We start from the raw sequence: 18,519 nt of genomic DNA, 5'->3' as shown, positions 1-18,519 counted from the left end.
CCTTTGTCGCTAATGGAAGCAGTGGTAATAATGTTAGTACCCTTGGGGGGAGTAGCCTTATGCACATTAACTAAAGGCCTATCCAACATAGGTACGGACTTGAGTGACTTTCCAAAATCAGAGTGGGGGATCTTTGTCTTCCCCTGACCACCCCTCATCTTCCTTCTGCGCTTATTTGGTGGTAGGTCATGCACCTCTGCCACCACAGTTTGCTTTGGCTTATTAATCTTGATTTTAGTTCTGGTGTGTGTTTGGGTGAGTAAGTCAACTACCGAACTACTGGCAACTAGTAGTGGAGTGGTGTCCGTAGTTTGTTTAGGAGGTGGGTCAGGAATGGGAGAACTATCCCGAAGTAATAGGGGAACGTCTTCTTGGGATGAAAGATCCTGGCTGCCATTAAGGGAACCTTCCTCTTGGGAGATAGGATAGGGAGTTATGTCGCTGAGGGGCCTATTTTTCATGTGTTCAATCGAGCGACGACGCTCTGCCCTACGCATCTCCAGAGAGGTTTCGTTTCCCCCATCACCCTTTACCGATTTAAAGTAATTGTCCAGAGTCCCGGTGTTGCCTCCCCCCTCCTTCGCTGGTGTTCCACCTAGGGCCGATGATGGCATAACCAGAACCTATTTCACAAACCACATAGGATCAAGGAAATGCAGGTGAAAAAGAGTGGGCCCAGCCCAGCCTCCTGCGGCCCCTGACGGCCACAGACGGTCCCGCCCTTGTCCCGGGCTTATCCCCGGGCGCTCCCGCGTCGCGGGAGTAGCTGTTTGAATTTATAGGAGGAGAGTTAAGCTGTAAGTGGGGCTTGCAGGGAGAGCGGCCAGGTGACAGGAGGCGCGGGTTAACAGGACTGCTGGGAGACGTAGTCCTGTCCCGCCGCTCGCAGCCCTACACTCGCCCAGTCCCTCACTGAAACTGTCCGCAAGTTTTGCACAAGCGGCTCTCACGCCGCAGCGGGACCCGCTAAGCGGGTTCCGCAAGGAGTGGTGGAGGGTCCAAAGAAAAGCCAGCAGCAAACAGCAAGTCCGACAGGTATCCCAGGGCAGTGGAGCTCAGAGGTGCTTTTTCAGGCTGTGAGTGGGGCGGGGCTTGCAGGGAGAGCGGCCAGGTGACAGGAGGCGCGGGTTAACAGGACTGCTGGGAGACGTAGTCCTGTCCCGCCGCTCGCAGCCCTACACTCGCCCAGTCCCTCACTGAAACTGTCCGCAGGTTTTGCACAAGCGGCTCTCACGCCGCAGCGGGACCCGCGAAGCGGGTTCTGCAAGGATTGGTGGAGGGTCCAAAGAAAAGCCAGCAGCAAACAGCAAGTCCGACAGGTATCCCAGGGCAGTGGAGCTCAGAGGTGCTTTTTCAGGCTGTGAGTGGGGCGGGGCTTGCAGGGAGAGCGGCCAGGTGACAGGAGGCGCGGGTTAACAGGACTGTTGGGAGACGTAGTCCTGTTCCGCCGCTCGCAGCCCTACACTCGCCCAGTCCCTCACTGAAACTGTCCGCAGGTTTTGCACAAGCGGCTCTCACGCCGCAGCGGGACCCGCGAAGCGGGTTCCGCAAGGAGTGGTGGAGGGTCCAAAGAAAAGCCAGCAGCAAACAACAAGTCCGACAGGTATCCCAGGGCAGTGGAGCTCAGAGGTGCTTTTTCAGGCTGTGAGTGGGGCGGGGCTTGCAGGGAGAGCGGCCAGGTGACAGGAGGCGCGGGTTAACAGGACTGCTGGGAGACGTAGTCCTGTCCCGCCGCTCGCAGCCCTACACTCGCCCAGTCCCTCACTGAAACTGTCCGCAGGTTTTGCACAAGCGGCTCTCACGCCGCAGCGGGACCCGCGAAGCGGGTTCCGCAAGGAGTGGTGGAGGGTCCAAAGAAAAGCCAGCAGCAAACAGCAAGTCCGACAGGTATCCCAGGGCAGTGGAGCTCAGAGGTGCTTTTTCAGGCTGTGAGTGGGGCGGGGCTTGCAGGGAGAGCGGCCAGGTGACAGGAGGCGCGGGTTAACAGGACTGCTGGGAGACGTAGTCCTGTCCCGCCGCTCGCAGCCCTACACTCGCCCAGTCCCTCACTGAAACTGTCCGCAGGTTTTGCACAAGCGGCTCTCACGCCGCAGCGGGACCCGCGAAGCGGGTTCCGCAAGGAGTGGTGGAGGGTCCAAAGAAAAGCCAGCAGCAAACAGCAGGTCCGACAGCTATCTTTATTTACATGTAATTGCAGACCCATTTGAGTCCCTTGGGAATACATCCATGGCGCTCCCCACTGTTTAAAGACCTCTGTCATAGGAAGTGTCCGTTTGCCTGCTCCTGGCGGAGGCCCATGGGTGTCAAAATTATATCTAAAAAAGGATTATTTAAATAAAAAAAAATAAGATTAGGGTGAAGTGTGGCTCTGAGACGAGCAGTTATGTTTTTTTAGAACTTTCCTTTATTTCGTTTTTCTTTGTTATATAAGAGTATTAACAGTAAGACATCCAATGTTCACAAGTGTCTAACTGATTTCAGCAACCATTGTTGAATTTGACTTAAGCACTAATACCTCATCGGAGTTCCTCCAAGAGACATTCTTTTAGTAGGTTGTAGAGCACCACACTTAGATTTACAACTGGATGTACTCTTTGATGTTACTAAGGAAGATCCTGTTCCCTTATTGTGTAATGTACTCCATCACAATGGTAGACGTCTGGCAAACAGATGTTATGATGATATATGGAGCACATGCCATGGTCAGAGAAATGCCAAAATTGTTTTGTTTACATGTTTCTAGGATTTGTCTATCATAACTCATTTGACCACTGCCACTTCTTTCTTTGGCATATATTGAAATGCACAAAAGCAGTGTGAGGGAAGAGATACATCAAGTGCAGAAAGTTGTCTTTCATTTGAATTTCAAGTCCAACTTCTGTGATTCATACCTCTGTGGCCAATCCAAGTATAATGTCCACTTGGGGAAATTCCAGATGTCAATCCCACAGTTTTGGCATACACTCCAGCCCAGTAGACAAAGCTGTAGCCCACAATCCACATATGAAACATCTTGAAGCAGAGCACGGTCAGACCAAGGAGCAGAAAGACTGGGGAGTGGTCTGTGTAGAGAAACCACACCCTTCCCACACCCTACAGTGAAAGCCTGTAGCCTTGGGTAGTGGTCTGTGTGGAGGAGCCACAACCTCCCTATAACCTACAGCACATACCAGTTGCACAGGGGGTGGTCCGTGTGGAGAAATTACTCCCTCCCCACACCATACAGCTCACAAGTGTCACCCTGGGGAGTGTTTTGTAAGGAGAAACCACAGCACACGCCTGTCACCACGGGGAGTGGTTTTAGCAGAGAGGCTGTGGATAGGATCCTTTGTGCTGGCTCAGTATATGCTCCGACGAGAGCTATCTTCTCAGCTTGAATCGCTTGTTAGTGGAAATTGGAGCATCCAGCTAGGTCATTGGTGGAGACTGGAATCTTGCCCACGATGCAGTTCTAGACAGAACCGGTCCCTTGGATAGATGTTATGAGGGAGACTGAGACATAACATTGTACCACGGACCGGTGGATAATTGGTGCCTTTATCAACCCACAGATCAGGAATACACCTTCCTCTCTTCTGCTCATTGCTCCCAATCTAGGATAGATTATTTTCTTATTTCCCATTCGGTAGTTGCAATCACTAGTGAATCCCTTATTTTTGAAGCTGTTCTCTCGGATCATTCCCTGGTTCTTCTTGCTCTAGAAGTAAATTTAATCTCCCCAAGCCGTAATCCATGGCGTATGAACATTCAGAGATATCATTCACCCCAGGTTAAAGCCCATCTACGTTCTCATCTCTCTGATTACTTAACCAATAATAAATCATCAGTTACCTCCTGTAGAACCATTTGGGCGACTGCAAAATCAACTATTCATGGACAACTGATGAGATGCAGCCGAGGTCAATAAGTCAGCATCCCTTTGTCGTATTGAACTTGAGGCTCAAATTCTCTCTCACACATCTATATTCATCCAGTCCCACTGTACCCAACCACCGAAACCTGGAGTTAGCCAGATTGGCACTTAATAAGCTATATACTTCCAAAGCAGAGTATGCTCTTCAGCGTCTAAAAGGTAGACATTATGAACAAGGGAAAAAAGCAGGCCGATTACTTGCAGCACAGCTGAAACAACATGAAGCAGCCATGGTTATACCTGCAATACGGACAGAAACATGTGTGATTTTTTCTAAACCATAAGAAATAGAAAATACTTTCGCATCTTTTTATCAAAAACTTTACACTCCTGAGACTTCAGCAACTGAAGATCAATTAGCTGCCCATCTTGTGGGTATCGTTCTTCCACGCCTCACAAATGGAGATAGAGATTTATTGACTGTGACATCAGCAAAGAAGAAATTGCTGCAGCCATCGCCAAATTACCTTATCATAAATCCCCAGGAGAAGAGGGATTACCTGCGGAGTATTATAAATGGTCTGGGGAAGAAACAATTGATACTCTATATTCTGCCTTTTATGAGGCTGTTCAGACTGCCTAATTTGGTCCTTTTACTAATAGGGCGTTAATTGCGGTTATCCCTAAGCCGAGCAGAGATCCGCTTGCTTGTGGTAGTTATCGCCCTATCTCCATTATAAATGGAGATGTAAAAATGTTAGCAAGTATTTTAGCGGCTCGACTTCACAAAGTCGTTCCATCCCTCATACGCAGGTTGGCTTTGTCACAGGCCATTCCTCCAGGAATCACCTTCGAACATTAGCTTATACTTTATGGGCTGCAAAAGAGATGATGGAAGGTGCTATGGCTCTTTCCTCGGACGCAGAAAATTCGTTTGACCGCATTGACTTGGGTTATCTCTTTGCCACCATGAAACGCTTTGGTCTAGGCAATCAGTTTATTTTCAAGGTTCGCCTACTATAGGACAACCCTGTATCACAGGTCAATTGTTGCCGTTTTCTTTTGGACCCTTTTCCAATTTGAAGGTGTACTTACCAAGGTTGTCCCCTTTCCCCCTTTTTAGGTCTCACGCCTAGCGGTGCACTGCGCATCAGTGCTCGCGCAGCGCGAGGCATTTTGTAGGTGAAAAATGGGAAATCTGAGCTGACCTAGGAATGGCACATGCGCGTGCGTTTCCTTTTGAGCTCCCCCATTGGCCTTTGCGTGCGTCTTACTGTAAAAGACTGTACGTAATTGGCCCGAAGCGAGTGCATTGCTCCTCACACGGCCTATTGGTGTCTATTACGCGCTTGGTGCGCGTAATAGACACCAATAGGCCATGTGGTTTCAATTATCGTGCCCAGACACGGGCGCGATAATTGAAACCACGGCTCGCTGTGGCACGCGCACCACTCGCAAGCTTCTTTTTTTTTGGGATCCATTTCACGAAGCAACTAAATAAAACAACCGCTGACGTCTGTTGTTTTAACGCTGCTGCTTCCGCCTCTCCGATGCACGTACACCTGGATGGAGGAGTAATGGCCATCTACTAAAACACAGGGGATGAGCTCTCACGTACTGGTACAGCCAAGATATCTGTCGGTACCCACCAAGTAAGAGTGAGCTACTACCCGGGGTGGGGGGCTCTAACACGTAAAGGTACTGCCAGGATATTTGCCAGCACCCACCAGAGTAACAGTGTGTACGAGAGTTTTGAGGGAGCTTGCTGACGCTCAATGGAACAGTCCGGATGACCCCACCAAAGGAACAAAGAGCCAATGAAGTATTAAGGATGGGCTCCCGTAGAAAAGCCGAGCAGTCCCCACTGCGAGCAGAGTAACAGTGAGCGCGAAGTATCACGGCCGGGCACTTCTAATTAATGACCAGACAGGAAAGACTTGAGACACTTTTTTTTCCTGCCGCTTTTATATAGCGCGACCTCGACCCTAAGAGATTTGAGCGCTTTACATGAGCACCAGTTACATTACACAAGGACACCTTCGGAGCCAGTGAGCGCTAGAGCCTTGGACCGGTCCCGATAGTCGGCGGGGTATATCTGAGCACTAGAGTACAGGGGAGGAGCTCTGACTATGTAAATGCTGGAAAAGCACAACACTCACGGAGTAAGTAAAGTATCTGAAAGATTGTTCCGGGGCCAGGAGAGTGCACCGCCCTCCAGAAGTCAGCCACCGTGAGCGGGGCACGCACGGAGGGTGGTTTTGGAGAGGAAACAACAGGCATTCACCAGCAATTACTAAAGTGAACCCTGTCATCTGCCTAGTATTTGCCAGTCTGTGCCCTTGCATGGTTTGATGGGACAGGTAACAATTACCAGTTAGCAGAGAGCGTGACAAGAGACTAGCTCGAGATGTCTAGGCTGGTTAGGGAAACCTAGAAGAGAGCGCGTGTTGTGTTATTAGTACTGGAGCCCCCTGTCACCCGAGGAGGCACCTCAAGGCCGAGTACCCGCCGAGGTACAGTGACACTTGACGCCGGTAGAGGGCGAGACCCGAGCAAGCGCCGTGGAGTTACCAGACACCGCTGTGGGATAAGTGAACGAGTGGTGCACTCTGTGCTTGCAGGGGAGAGGGTCATGTTACAGTGGAGGAGGGAGGGGCGCTGCACACTCGTAGGAGCAACAGCGGAGAGCAGGAAGAAGCATGGGTGTTTTTGGTTTGTTTTTAAAGCACTGAGATGACATCCAAAGCACAGAAACACGCCACAGCACCCGTGCAGCCTCACTCGACAGGCACCCATGGCATGGCATTATAGCAGCGAGGGGAGTGGCAAGACTACACCCATGTACAGTTTGTTGTTGCAGGAAAGTGTCCCCATGGCTGACTTTGTGCTGTGGGGGGAGGGGGAGATGTGTGACGCAGGTGTTTCAGGAGCCTACTTTCCTGTATGCATTCGGTAAACTTTTGTCACCATCGGAAAGTGTCCTCACCCCGTGTCTTGCAGATCAGCTGGGGTTTGTGCGACGCACACTTACACTCTTGCACACTTGGTGTCAATGGCTCAGGGTGCGTCCACCCCAACATCACTGCCTTTGTACATTTTCCTGAAAATGAGGACACGTCTGATGCCAGTGCCTCAGAGTAAGGCTGGCACTCCGACACTTGGCACACTTAACACGGCTGGGAAGAGGGAGGGTCGCCCCAGAGGCGCATGAGTTTTGATCAGGTGATCGTAATGGCGGTTGGCAGTGCGTGTGTAATGCTCGTGAGCGTTCGAAGTGTGTGAGTGACTACTTACGAACTTGGGGAATGTATGTGTTTGAGCTAGGGTGTGAGGTTAATTTAATGTCGAACAATGTTTATGCAGTCCCCTTTGTCTGGAGAATCCTCTCTGGAAACTGGGGCAATTAACCATACATTTATTGGCTCATGTGCACACAAGTCATCGAGCCTTTGCATTGCCACCAGATCAGCTCCTTTCTATGCGCTTTTTCTGATCCTTCACATTGTTGGGGGTGGGCGGGTAAGGGTTGTGCCAGTGTTGCCTGATGTGCTGCCCGCCTGTCTTCATGTCCACCCATTGAGCCGTGTCTCAGCCTTACACTGGATCTGCCAGCTCTATACTCTATCCAAGGGCAAGTACGGGCATGTCCTGTGGGGAGGTAAAGGGCGGGGCCAGCTGCTCGTGCTGCTACAGATATTAGGTTGGTTTCAAAATAGTTTGTACACTTTATTTTATTTTTAAGGTTTTATATAGCGCTAGCTTGACCTGTAGATATCAGAGCGCTTTACATACACAGACAAACAAATCAATAGCATAATGTTATGTGCATTTAAAGGTAATCTAATGAAACTTACTTTAAGGACAGGCGTGTTGGCTCTGCGCGAGTCCTTCATTTTACAGCAGCCCTGAACGGAGGCAATGAGTTTCACAGCTGAGCACTTCTGCTGTTGCACAAACCCTCCAGGAAAGGTTGGTGGCCAGGCGAGCCTAAAGCAAAGCCACCCCTCTCACTTCAGCACTAAATGACTATGGAGTGGAAGAAATAGCCAAATACGCACATACTCCTCACCCACACGTTTATTCTCTGACTTTTCCTTCTGATCTGCATTACTCGCCATCACTCAGGCATCTTTTTTAGGTCTCGCGCCTAGTGGTGCACTGCGCAGCGTGAGGCATTTTAGTAGGTGAAAAACGGAGAATCTGAGCTGACTTAGGAATCGCACACGCTCGTGCGTTTCCTTTTGAGCTCCCCCATTGGCCTTTGCGTGCGTCTTACTGTAAAAGACTGCACGTAATTGGCCCGAGGCGAGCGCATTGCTCCTCCCACGGCCTATTGGTGTCTATTATGCGCTTGGTGCGTGTAATAGACACCAATAGGCCATGGCTTGCAGTGGCGCACGCGCACCACTCGCGGGCTTGTTCATATTTGCCATCTCTCCCTGTAGGTTTTAGTACCATCTGTTTTTCTGAAATTACCGTTTTGGAAAATACTTAGAAACCTTTAATAGCGCTCAACTAAAACAGACCTGCGAACATTGATACTATTAAAACAAGCATTGGCATAGCCAATAGGTCTCGCCTTTGGGACCTTATAAGTGTTTAGCCATGCAACAGTTGCATAACTAAATACTTATAAGGTCCCAAAAGCGAGACCTATTGGCTATGCAAAGCGGCCGTGAAAGTGAAAGTGATCGCAATCGCGATCACATCAAACATCAAAGGGGCCATGCGGCCGCGAACGTGAAAGTAATCGCGGTAAAGCGCGGCGCGCCCGCGCTTATGCCCTGTAGCTCTAGGCTGGCCTGGTAGCACTTTTTGGAGCTCTCTCAATAAGTCTCGCCAGACCAGCGCATGCGCTGGGTCAGGCGAGACCTAAAAAAGAACAGGATGCATTTTAATGTTGTCATTTCAAAACATGAGAAGCAGTGATGTTGGTAGCCAACCAGATCCAATAGGAGATTTGAGATCTCCGTGGAACGATGATGTAAACAAAATGCATATCAGGGGCAGCCGAGCATGGTTTCCTGTGGGCTTGACAGAGTCCCGTGAATAAAATCCGTTGCAATACTCCCCACAGAAGGCGTAGGGCAGCTATCTCATCTTGCGCAGTTGGCAACGCTGCATTTCACATCTGGTTCTAAGGGCCACTCGCATCGGCCAGTCAGGAAACTACTTTTTATGGAGCTCAGCAACCAATCAGCGCGTTTTCCGCTGGGAACTAAGAAGACTGGGAAGCGAAGGACTTCGCTCATCCTGTTGATACACAAACACGCCATAAGGAGAGGCGGCTGCTGCGTGCTGTGCCGGAGCCTGGGGCGTGAGGAGGCGTCGCTGAGTGACAGGTGAGGCGCACACTCGGTGGCTGGAGCTGGAAGCAGGGACGGGGCTCTGAACTGTGTAAGGTGCATACTCTATACGTTCCCAGCACTGGGCAAGGTGTGTGCTGAATCGTTCACCATGGGTGACGCTCACAGGTGGGCAGCGATCCTGTGCAGGGCTACCAGCTGGGGGAGCTGCTTCACTACGCTCTGAACATTCCTAGCAGCTCCGAGCAGGTTGGAGATTAAATGTATTTGCACCATTTTTAAGGCACGTTTAAAGTAAACACAGCTGCAAAATACACACGAGTCTTTCCCGGTTCAGCTCACTTTAACGAAATGCAGACGTTGATGTTTGTGTATATTAATGACTAAATACGTTTCAAAATGAATTTCACTTTTAAAAACATGAAATTGTGTCCATGCCCTAAACAATAAACACAAATTTCAAATAACGCAACTATTTTGCTTTAAAAGAATACGTTGCATTTCTCTTTTTAAAATGACGCTGCAAGGTCATGCTTAATTTTAAAAATATTATTAGTTCTTTCAGGTTGTACTGATGCGCTCCTCATGTTTGAGGTGCTTTCTCTTGCACTTTTTTCCTGTTTGGTACTTTGATTAGGGCCCGGCCCTGACATGAATAGGAGTAAATGTTGTTTATGGTATTTTTAAAAATGCTGTCATAACTCTTTGATCAAAAGATATATCTGATGAACCGTACTTTGCCTCATAGTCATCAATCCTTCTTGCTGAAACAAGCTTTGCCAAAGCCAATAGGTCTTGTTCTATGAGTCAGGGACAAAGTAGTCTACTCAGCCCTTTCATATGAAGTTCCACGGTAGTAGTAGGTAGGGATACCAAACATCACCATGCAAAAATCCTGGCCTTAAAAGTGACAGGTCTGGCCGCAAACTTCTGGCATTAAATTTGACAGGTCTAGTCTTAAATTTGACAAGTCTGGCAGGAAACTCCTGGCATTAAATTAGACAGGGCTGGCCGCAAACTGCTGGCCTCAAAAACTCTGGTTTTAAAAGGGGTGACATGTAGGGTTAGTCCTAAAAGTGGCATGTCTGGCTGCAAAACATGGATAATTGTGTATATGTTTAAAACTGCGCAGAAAAGTGCGTGCATGTAGGAGGGAAATGTCTGGGCCTGTTTTAAAACTGGGGGGTTGCAGACAGCTGGTGGGTGAACAGCTGCGGAGCAGTCCTGAGACCCAGGGCCCGGGAAGGCTCGGGCCTGTAGGTGTCAGGGTTGTAAAGGGGTAACAGGTGTGGGCTGGGGAGGACGAGTGAAAAAAACCAGACCCGGTCCCCCGACATCCTGAAACAGGGTGGGCAGCTGGCAGGGTGTAATTACCACATCCCAAAGCTCAGGGCCGCAAAAAGTGATGGGCCTAGTCTTAAATGTGGCAGCTCTGGCCTTAAATTTGACATGTCTGACAGGAAAAAACTTCTGGGCTTAAATTTGACAGGGGTCTGGGGGATGGAGATAGATCCTGAGTCCTGGAGCCCTCCTCCCCAGCAGAAGGGCCAAACAACTTTAACACATGAGGACCCTTATAAAAGTGTCAAGAAGTTGTAGAGAGTTATGCAAGGGTCACCCATGCAACGGTGTCTAACCCTAATGTACCAGATGTCAAAATAATAAAAGTGTTGTACTGTTTATACTGTACAAAGATAGAAAAGGGTCCCACCCCAAAGACCACCATGATATTGTTCTAAACCCCCCAACAAGCCATAAAGGGATGTGGGGGCTTCAAATTAGCATGCCAGCACAAATATAAAAAGGCCCCTTAAGGATTCCTGCTCCAAACACACATCCAAAAACCCCGGGGGAGCGACCTGCCTGGATTGTATTGCTGGACCTTAAGGATTCCTGACACAGCAGCCATTCAAAAACCCTTGGGGGAGCAACTTGCCTGGATTGTTCTGCTGCAGAGAGACACCCCAGGAACTTACAGCAAGAATGGACCTGAGCCACTTATCCCAGATTGACGCCGCCTGCTACACTTTGATGGAGGTAAATAAGGGATGAACCCATGGGCATTTTTAGGGGTTATTTAAAGTATTAGGGACACTGCATCTAAGTGAGCATAGACGCATTTTAAATGGGGCGCAGGGCATTTGTAGTATTGTACCCTAGAGGTTTTAATTAAGCTTTAAGGCGTTATGATCTGCTGGCCACTGTGAATAATGTTGGCATTAAAGTTTTTAAAATGTGCAAAATACAATGTAAATGTTTTTAAAGTGTGCAAAGGAGGGCCTGGTTGTGGTGCAGAGGTTGTAGGTTTAAGATCATACATTTTGGTTGTAGGCTTACCACAGGTCCTTTAAATAAAATACAGGGTGTACAAATTCAAAATAAATAATACAATTTGGTACTCACCACTCCTGTTTATCCTGACGGTGAAGTGGCACAGTGGAGTCCGAGCTGGTATGGGGCTAGCTGTCCTGGTTTTAAAAATTGTAAATCCCCAGAGCCTGTTGCAGGGGTCGGTCTGGGGGCTCAGGAGACTGTTCTGGCCTGGACCACGAGTGTACCTGGTTTTAGTTTTAAAAAAATAGCCATGATCCCTCTTACGGATGGCGATGGTCTGGGGAGGGCTCCAGGGTCCGTGGCGCTCTGCGGCCGATTGCCGCTCCTTTTTAAAATGTAAAAAATGTCCCCCCGAGCCCGCTTGCCGGTGGCGCTGCTCGGGGGCCTGTGCGGCGGTTCCTGGGGGTCTGAGAGGCCTCGCGATCGATTGACGCTCTTTTTTGTTCCAAAATATCCCCGAGCCCGCTTGATGGTGGCGCTGCTCGGGGGCTTGCTGTTGCCGGTTCGTGGGTGCCTGAGAGGCCTCGCGACCGTTTGCCGCTTTTTTTCTGTTTAAAAAATGCCCCCGAGCCCGCTTCAGCGTGGCGCGGCTCGGGGGCTTGCTGGAGGCTCCTAGGGTCCGTGGTGGGCCTCGCGGCCGATTGCCGCTCTTTTTTCCAAAAATGTCCCCGAGCCCGCTTGAGCGTGGCGCTGCTCGGGGTGTTGTGGTTGGGCGCCGGGGGTCCGTGGGGTCTGAGATGCCGCGCGGCCGTATGCCGCTCTTTTTTTTTTTTGTATTTTAAAATCCCAAAGACCCCCTGAGCCCGCTTGAGCGTGGCGCTGCTCGGGGGGGGCCTGTGTGCATGGTTCCGGGGGTCGCGCTGGTCCCGGGGGCTCCTTCGGTCCAGTAACGGCATGGCTGCTGCCTGCTTCTCCTCCTCGGCTGCTGTGCAAGGCCCCGCCCAGTCAGTGACTGTATGGTGACATCACTGACGGGGCGGGGTCTTACACAGCAGCCCCGGAGGCGAAGCAGGCCGCGAGAGAGAGAGAGAGCGTGTGTGTGTGTGTGTGTGTGTGTGTGTGTGTGTGTGTGTGTGTGTGTGTGTGTGTGTGTGCGTGTGTGTGTGTGTGTGTGTGTGTGTGGGACCCTAGGGTGGCGGAGCGCTTCACAATAGGAGTAGTAATGATACATGTGGAGAAAATTTAGAAGTGAACATGTTACAAAAGCAAACGTGACGTTACATGAGGCAATAGTCAAAATTGTGCAAGTATCAAGAGCAAACAAAATACAAGAGGTAGCAAATGTTACATGAGGCAATAGTGACAATTGTGAAAGTACCAAGAGCAAACAAAATACAAGAGATAGCAAATGTTACATGAGACAATAGTGACAATTGTGCAAGCATCAAGGGCAAACAAAAATACAAGATGTAGCAAATGTGTGTGTGTGTGTGTGCGTGCGTGCGTGTGTGCGTGTGTGCAAGTCAGCATGTTGCAAAGGTTACGTTACACGAGCCAATAGTGACAACTGTGCAAGTATCAAGGGCAGACAAAATATACAAGATGTAGCAAACGTGTGTGTGTGTGTGTGTGTGTGTGTGTGTGTGTTCGTGTTAGCCTAGGTTGCCAGAGCGCTTCACAGTAGGAGCAGTAATGATGCATGAGGAGCAAAAATACAAGTGAACAAAATACAAGAGATAGTAAACGGTACGTTACAGGAGACAATAGTGACAATTGTGCAAGCATTAAGGGCAAACAAAATACAAGAGACAGCAAACGTCACGTTACAAAAGCATAAAAAGTACCCGTAGATGTAAAAAAAAATTGCAATAAATGGCACACTCAAAACACTAAAACAAACGTTACGTTACAGGTGATAGTGGTGGCCGATGCATGCTAAGTTTAGACCCAATGCATGCGTTATTAAAGCACAGGCTTCTTCGCTACACAGACAACCATTTTCTTTTTGAATATATGTTTTAGAACACCACAGGTAGCGTTTTTATGGTTTTTATAATTGTGGGGTGTGGCATCCTCCTAACAGTTTAAAAAAAAAAAAAATGCGTACATTAATTGTTTGAAATTGTAATACCGTGTTTAAGAAAAGCCGTGTTTTAAAACAGTTGCTTTTTATTTAATCCAGATGCAAGACTCTGCAAAAACAGACGTTATATACGTGCCCCAGACACAGGACACCCCTAACATAACTATCAACGCCGGAGAATTGCCCGACCCGCAGACAGGTACATATATTTAGAGTGGTGTAGTTCAACGTAGTTTTGTACACACAAGTCTCTCAGAAGTTCTGGTTTTTTTCTAATGGGGTTCTCATGTATGTATGATTTTACAGCTTGTGATCCCGACCTACAACAAGTTCTTGAAGATCTTATGGTGTACTTCGAGGCTCAAGGAGCTATGAGCAATGTTCAAAACACTACCGTTCCTACATGTAAATAAATTTTTTTTTAAAAAAAGACAGCCGTTATTTAAACTGTCTAAGACGCTGGGAGCTTCGGCGGCAAAAGGTCTGACCAGGGTATGTATAGGGTACCTCCGCAGAAAGATGTCTAAAGTCTGGTATTATTTTTCTTTACAGGGGCCCCAGTGTTATGCACGGACGGCGTCGAGGTACAAGAGACGGCGCAATGTTCGAAAGAACGACCTTTGAAGAGGAAGGCTTTAACATGTAAAGGGGGACCGTCGCCAAAGAAAGGAGCTGTAAAAAGACCTCAAGCAGGTGTGTTTTGCATAAAAGGGTGTGAGAAGTACTAGCGGTGTTACATACTCTCAGCCAGAGGGTCTAGCGACTTGTAGCAACACCTGTATAAATAAAAGATGGATGTGTAGAAAATTAGGATGGGGGTGCTTGTACATGGGGCTTTAGGTTTTCTCTAATATATGGTTTTTCTCTTTATATTCTAGAAGCGGCTCAGAAACCTGCTGAAGCGAGGTCGACCCAGCCATTAAGGGATATAACAGCAGCCGGTCAGAACATCAGATCCGCCGCAAAAGGCGTGAGTAGGCGTGTACGCCAGGAGAAACTCTCTACATACTACACCCCTTCCAACACGAACAATCCTATAGAAAAATCTCTTATGCCTAAGGGTGGGGTCAGAACTGTAGGTGTATTTACAAATCCTGATAACATAGGGCAGGGTTTGTGTAGAACAGGTACAGCTGGTCCGAGCCCTCTCAGGGTATCAGAAGTGAAAGGGGTCTCAAGCGTGGCAGCCCTTAAGAAGAAACATCGGGACTCAGAGAACCGTCCCTACCCTTTAAAACGTGCGAAGGCCCCCCCTTGTATTCACAGAGCCCCAAACCGAACCCTTAAACCTCAAGAAGAAGAAGGAGCAGGAACCCCCAGAGGTCCAGGCAGGGCCCTCAAGCCCTGAGAAGAACCCTAGGAGTCCTGACCAACAATCAAAACCCTTAGACCTATCCGTAAAAAGAGTTGCTAAACCCCTCAATGATGTCTATACCCCCCTGATCTCCAAGGAGGTGGTAGTTGTACCGCCTGTTGTAGAAGTCGTACCGCCTGTTGTAGAAGAGTTGGCGCCGCCGCAGACCCCTAAAACAACGCGCCTTTCAAGAAAACATCTTAAGCTGAAGCCTGGGGTCCCGAAGCTACAGATAGCGTCGTCCATGAACACCCCTATTACACCACAGGATCCAGTCTGTGTCCTGAAACCCCAGAATGATGCAAATAAACTAACTGTTCGTGTAGAGGTGCACGCCCCGGCTCAGACCACACGGCAGACTATAAGCGTTCAGGACCATCCTAGGGTCTCCAAATCTGATAATACACAATTAGGAGGGATTTATAACGGGAGCTCCGCAGTTCTCAAGGCTTCGGGGGACATGGCAGACAGCGATGGTGGAACCACAGAAGCGGTGCCCAAGGAGGCTTCGAACAACGGGGGATTACAGAACCCTGGGAACCATGCACCGCACCATAACACAGACATTTCTGCTAGCCCCCATGATTACGCCGACGCCGACGACAGCCCCACACATTCCTCATACCCCGGGTCCCCTATTACCCCCCCCCCCCCGGGAGCATACGACCCTACCAGCCCCGCGTCTAGCGTAAGCCCCGCAATGCCCATAGCATTATCTGGGGATAACAATACCGCCTTGGAGCCGGGGTCATTACCGTTTATTGCCCAACCCTTTGGTACTTTTTCGCTCATGGACACACCATGGCATTCGCGATGGGTACCTGTTTCTAAAACACTACAGGCACAGGCTTTACAGAAAGGGGCTAAGGCTGTTAGCAGTAAAGCGGGTCCTGAGGAGTCACAGCCATTTATAAGACCTCGCAAGGCGACACCCACTAATCAGCAGCAAGACGACTCTATAAACATACAGGAGGTCTTGGGGGCGCATGTAAAAGAGATGCAGATGGCTGTTAGAAAACTAAAACGCCAGGCGAACGCCGCTAAATTAAAATTGGGGTTGGGGGTTACCAATAACTTTTACAAGAGGGCGGCCCAACAGAAGGTCGTGCGAAGGGTTGATATCTGTAAAAAAGTGATCATCCAGACGTGTCAGGCGGCTGTGGCAGATATATGGGGTATAAGGGCGTGACTATGGCAGAGCCAAACCCTAAAGAGTCCCAGGGTCTGTGGTGTTCATAAGAGGCCCCCGAAATCCAAGTATAACCGTCAGGTACAGAGGTTACTGACAAAGTCCTTACGCTACATACAACTGTTGAAACCCCTGCCACCGGTCTCCCTAGAACCACTCAAACAAGACAGCCCTGTTTCCCTAGAACCCTTCGACCAAGGTACCGTAGTTTCAAGACCACCACCTGAAACACGGCCTGAAATACTTAACGCTCCACCCCCTACCCCCTCAGAAGGACCTCGTGTTGGATCTGTAGCGGAGGCCTCCATGAACAAGACGTACACCGCCACAAACCACCCTGTTCAGATAGGCTGGGGCCTGGATCCTAGAAAAGCATGGGCCCGTAAAAAAAAACAAAAGTGGGTTAATAGTGCAAGGCAGCGTAGGCTTTTAATACGCAAGCTGAAGAAGGCTAGAATATGCGCTACCCGGCGGTTTACAAGGACCCCCGAGACAGGGCACGACCTGAACCCCCAAAATAACACACCAGAGAACAACGGCTTAAGTCACACTCCTAATGCTGAGGGTTCAGAGCCCTTGTTTTTAGAGAGTGTTAGAAGTTACAGGCGTCCTGTAGAGAGGTTTAACGCCGTAGAACACTATGAGGAGTTTAGATTTGTTAACCTACACCATATAACATCATCCGATCATGGGGTTCTTGCTATACATCAGGCCGTGCAGGAGCTCATAGAAAGGTTGTTACACGATGTGGGTCCTAATGACTTTTTCCAACTCCGCTTCCAGGGGCAGGGTTTTGACCGTCCTTTGTTCACAAGGAGGAAGGCCCGAGATGTGTTTGACGCTGTGCAATTTTTAGAAAACCTCTCCAGGCTATTACAGAGTAAGGCGGAGCTAGTCGCCTATGGCACTTTTAGAGTCATAGCCCTCATTGTACGGGGGCGTGAGGGTGGTGTTTCCAGACCTTTAAAGAGCATACTATACAGTCAGCTAATTGGTAAGAAGCACCGGTGGCTGCTCAACTTTAACAACCCAGCCTCCAATACCTGTCTGGCGGCCAGCATCGTGGGGCTGCTGATGGATCGTAAGACCCCTGACGCTGTCATTCTGTCTAGAGCGGCTGAAGCCCATGAGGTTCTTGAAATACCTCCTGACCGCCTGGTCGGCTTTGGTGACATAGGTCTTTTTGAGGACTATTTCGCAGTGACGGTGAAAGTTCTTTATCACAACGGTTCATGGCAGTACTTTACAACGGGGGAACGTGTGAGAAACAAGACCGTATATGTCCTTCATAACGAAAATCATTTTTACGGAATCTTGAACCTTAAAGGTTTTCTGGGGGTTAAGTATGTGTGCTCCCATTGTGATCATATATACAACAATAGAACATATCACCAGTGTGAAATGCATTGTAAGATGTGTCAGAGGGACGGATGTATAGAAGACGCTACCTTGAAGGTGCGGTGCGGCACGTGTAGGATGTTTTGTCGCTCGCAAGACTGCTTGAGCATACACAAGAAATCTTTTAACTGTATCCCTAAAAAGGATTGCCTCGAGTGTGGTCGGTATGTGGCAACGGATCACAAGTGCAAAGGCATGATATGCCCCAGGTGCCATGTGTCTTTCACGGTCGGCACCAACCATCAGTGTTACATGGTTAATGGGCTCCCCCAAACCAAGACCGAAAACTATATAGTGTTTGATATAGAGTGCACCCAAGAGACGGGGGTACACCAGCCTAACTATATTTACACCCACCACCTAACTTCCGACGCTAGCTGGGAGTTTGAAGGCAGAACGTGCGTTGGTGATTTCCTCAGCACTTTCATTCAAACCAAATTCCAAGGGTATACCATGCTCGCCCACAATTCGAAAGCCTACGACTCCTTCTTTATTCTGCAAAACATGATTCGTGAAAAGATCCAAGTTGAACTCATAACCCAGGGTTCTAAACTGATGCTGATGACGGTATGCTCTTTACAAATACGGTTCATAGACACCCTGAATTTCCTACCCATGAAATTGAGCAAGCTGCCTAAGGCCTTTGGGTTCCCAGGATGTAAAGGTTATTTTCCACACTTTTTTAACACCTGGGCTAACCAGAATTATGTGGGACCCATGCCGCCTCCTGACAGCTACGGTGTTGAATACATGATGCCTGATGAGAAAGAGAGCTTTCTACAATGGTACTCTGAAAACCGTGAAAAGGAGTTTCATTTTCAAACAGAGTTGAAAGCTTATTGTCAGGCTGATGTAATGATCCTACGGCAAGCTTGTAACCTCTTCAGAGATGCTGTGGTGTCTATGACTAAAACAGGCAAGGTCTTGAAATCCAAGACAACGACTAAGAAAGTCAACGCCTTGAAATCCAAGACCCTAACTAAAAAGGGGCTGGCCGTGAAATCCAAAACCCCTAAAAGGCTAGAAGCGGCCGAATACATAGACCCGTTTCAAAACGTCACG

General features: G+C 48.9%; 1 pseudogene; it reads left to right on the top strand.

Moving 5' to 3' along the window:
• Positions 1 to 16,365: 16,365 nt before the first annotated feature.
• LOC146802050 (uncharacterized) lies at positions 16,366 to 17,821 on the top strand (annotated as a pseudogene).
• The last annotated feature ends 698 nt before the right edge of the window (positions 17,822 to 18,519 follow it).

The sequence above is a fragment of the Triturus cristatus genome, chromosome 8, assembly GCF_964204655.1.
Source record: "Triturus cristatus chromosome 8, aTriCri1.1, whole genome shotgun sequence".
In the NCBI taxonomy this organism is placed as follows: Eukaryota; Metazoa; Chordata; class Amphibia; order Caudata; family Salamandridae; genus Triturus; species Triturus cristatus.
This window is presented reverse-complemented; position numbering and strand designations above follow the sequence as displayed.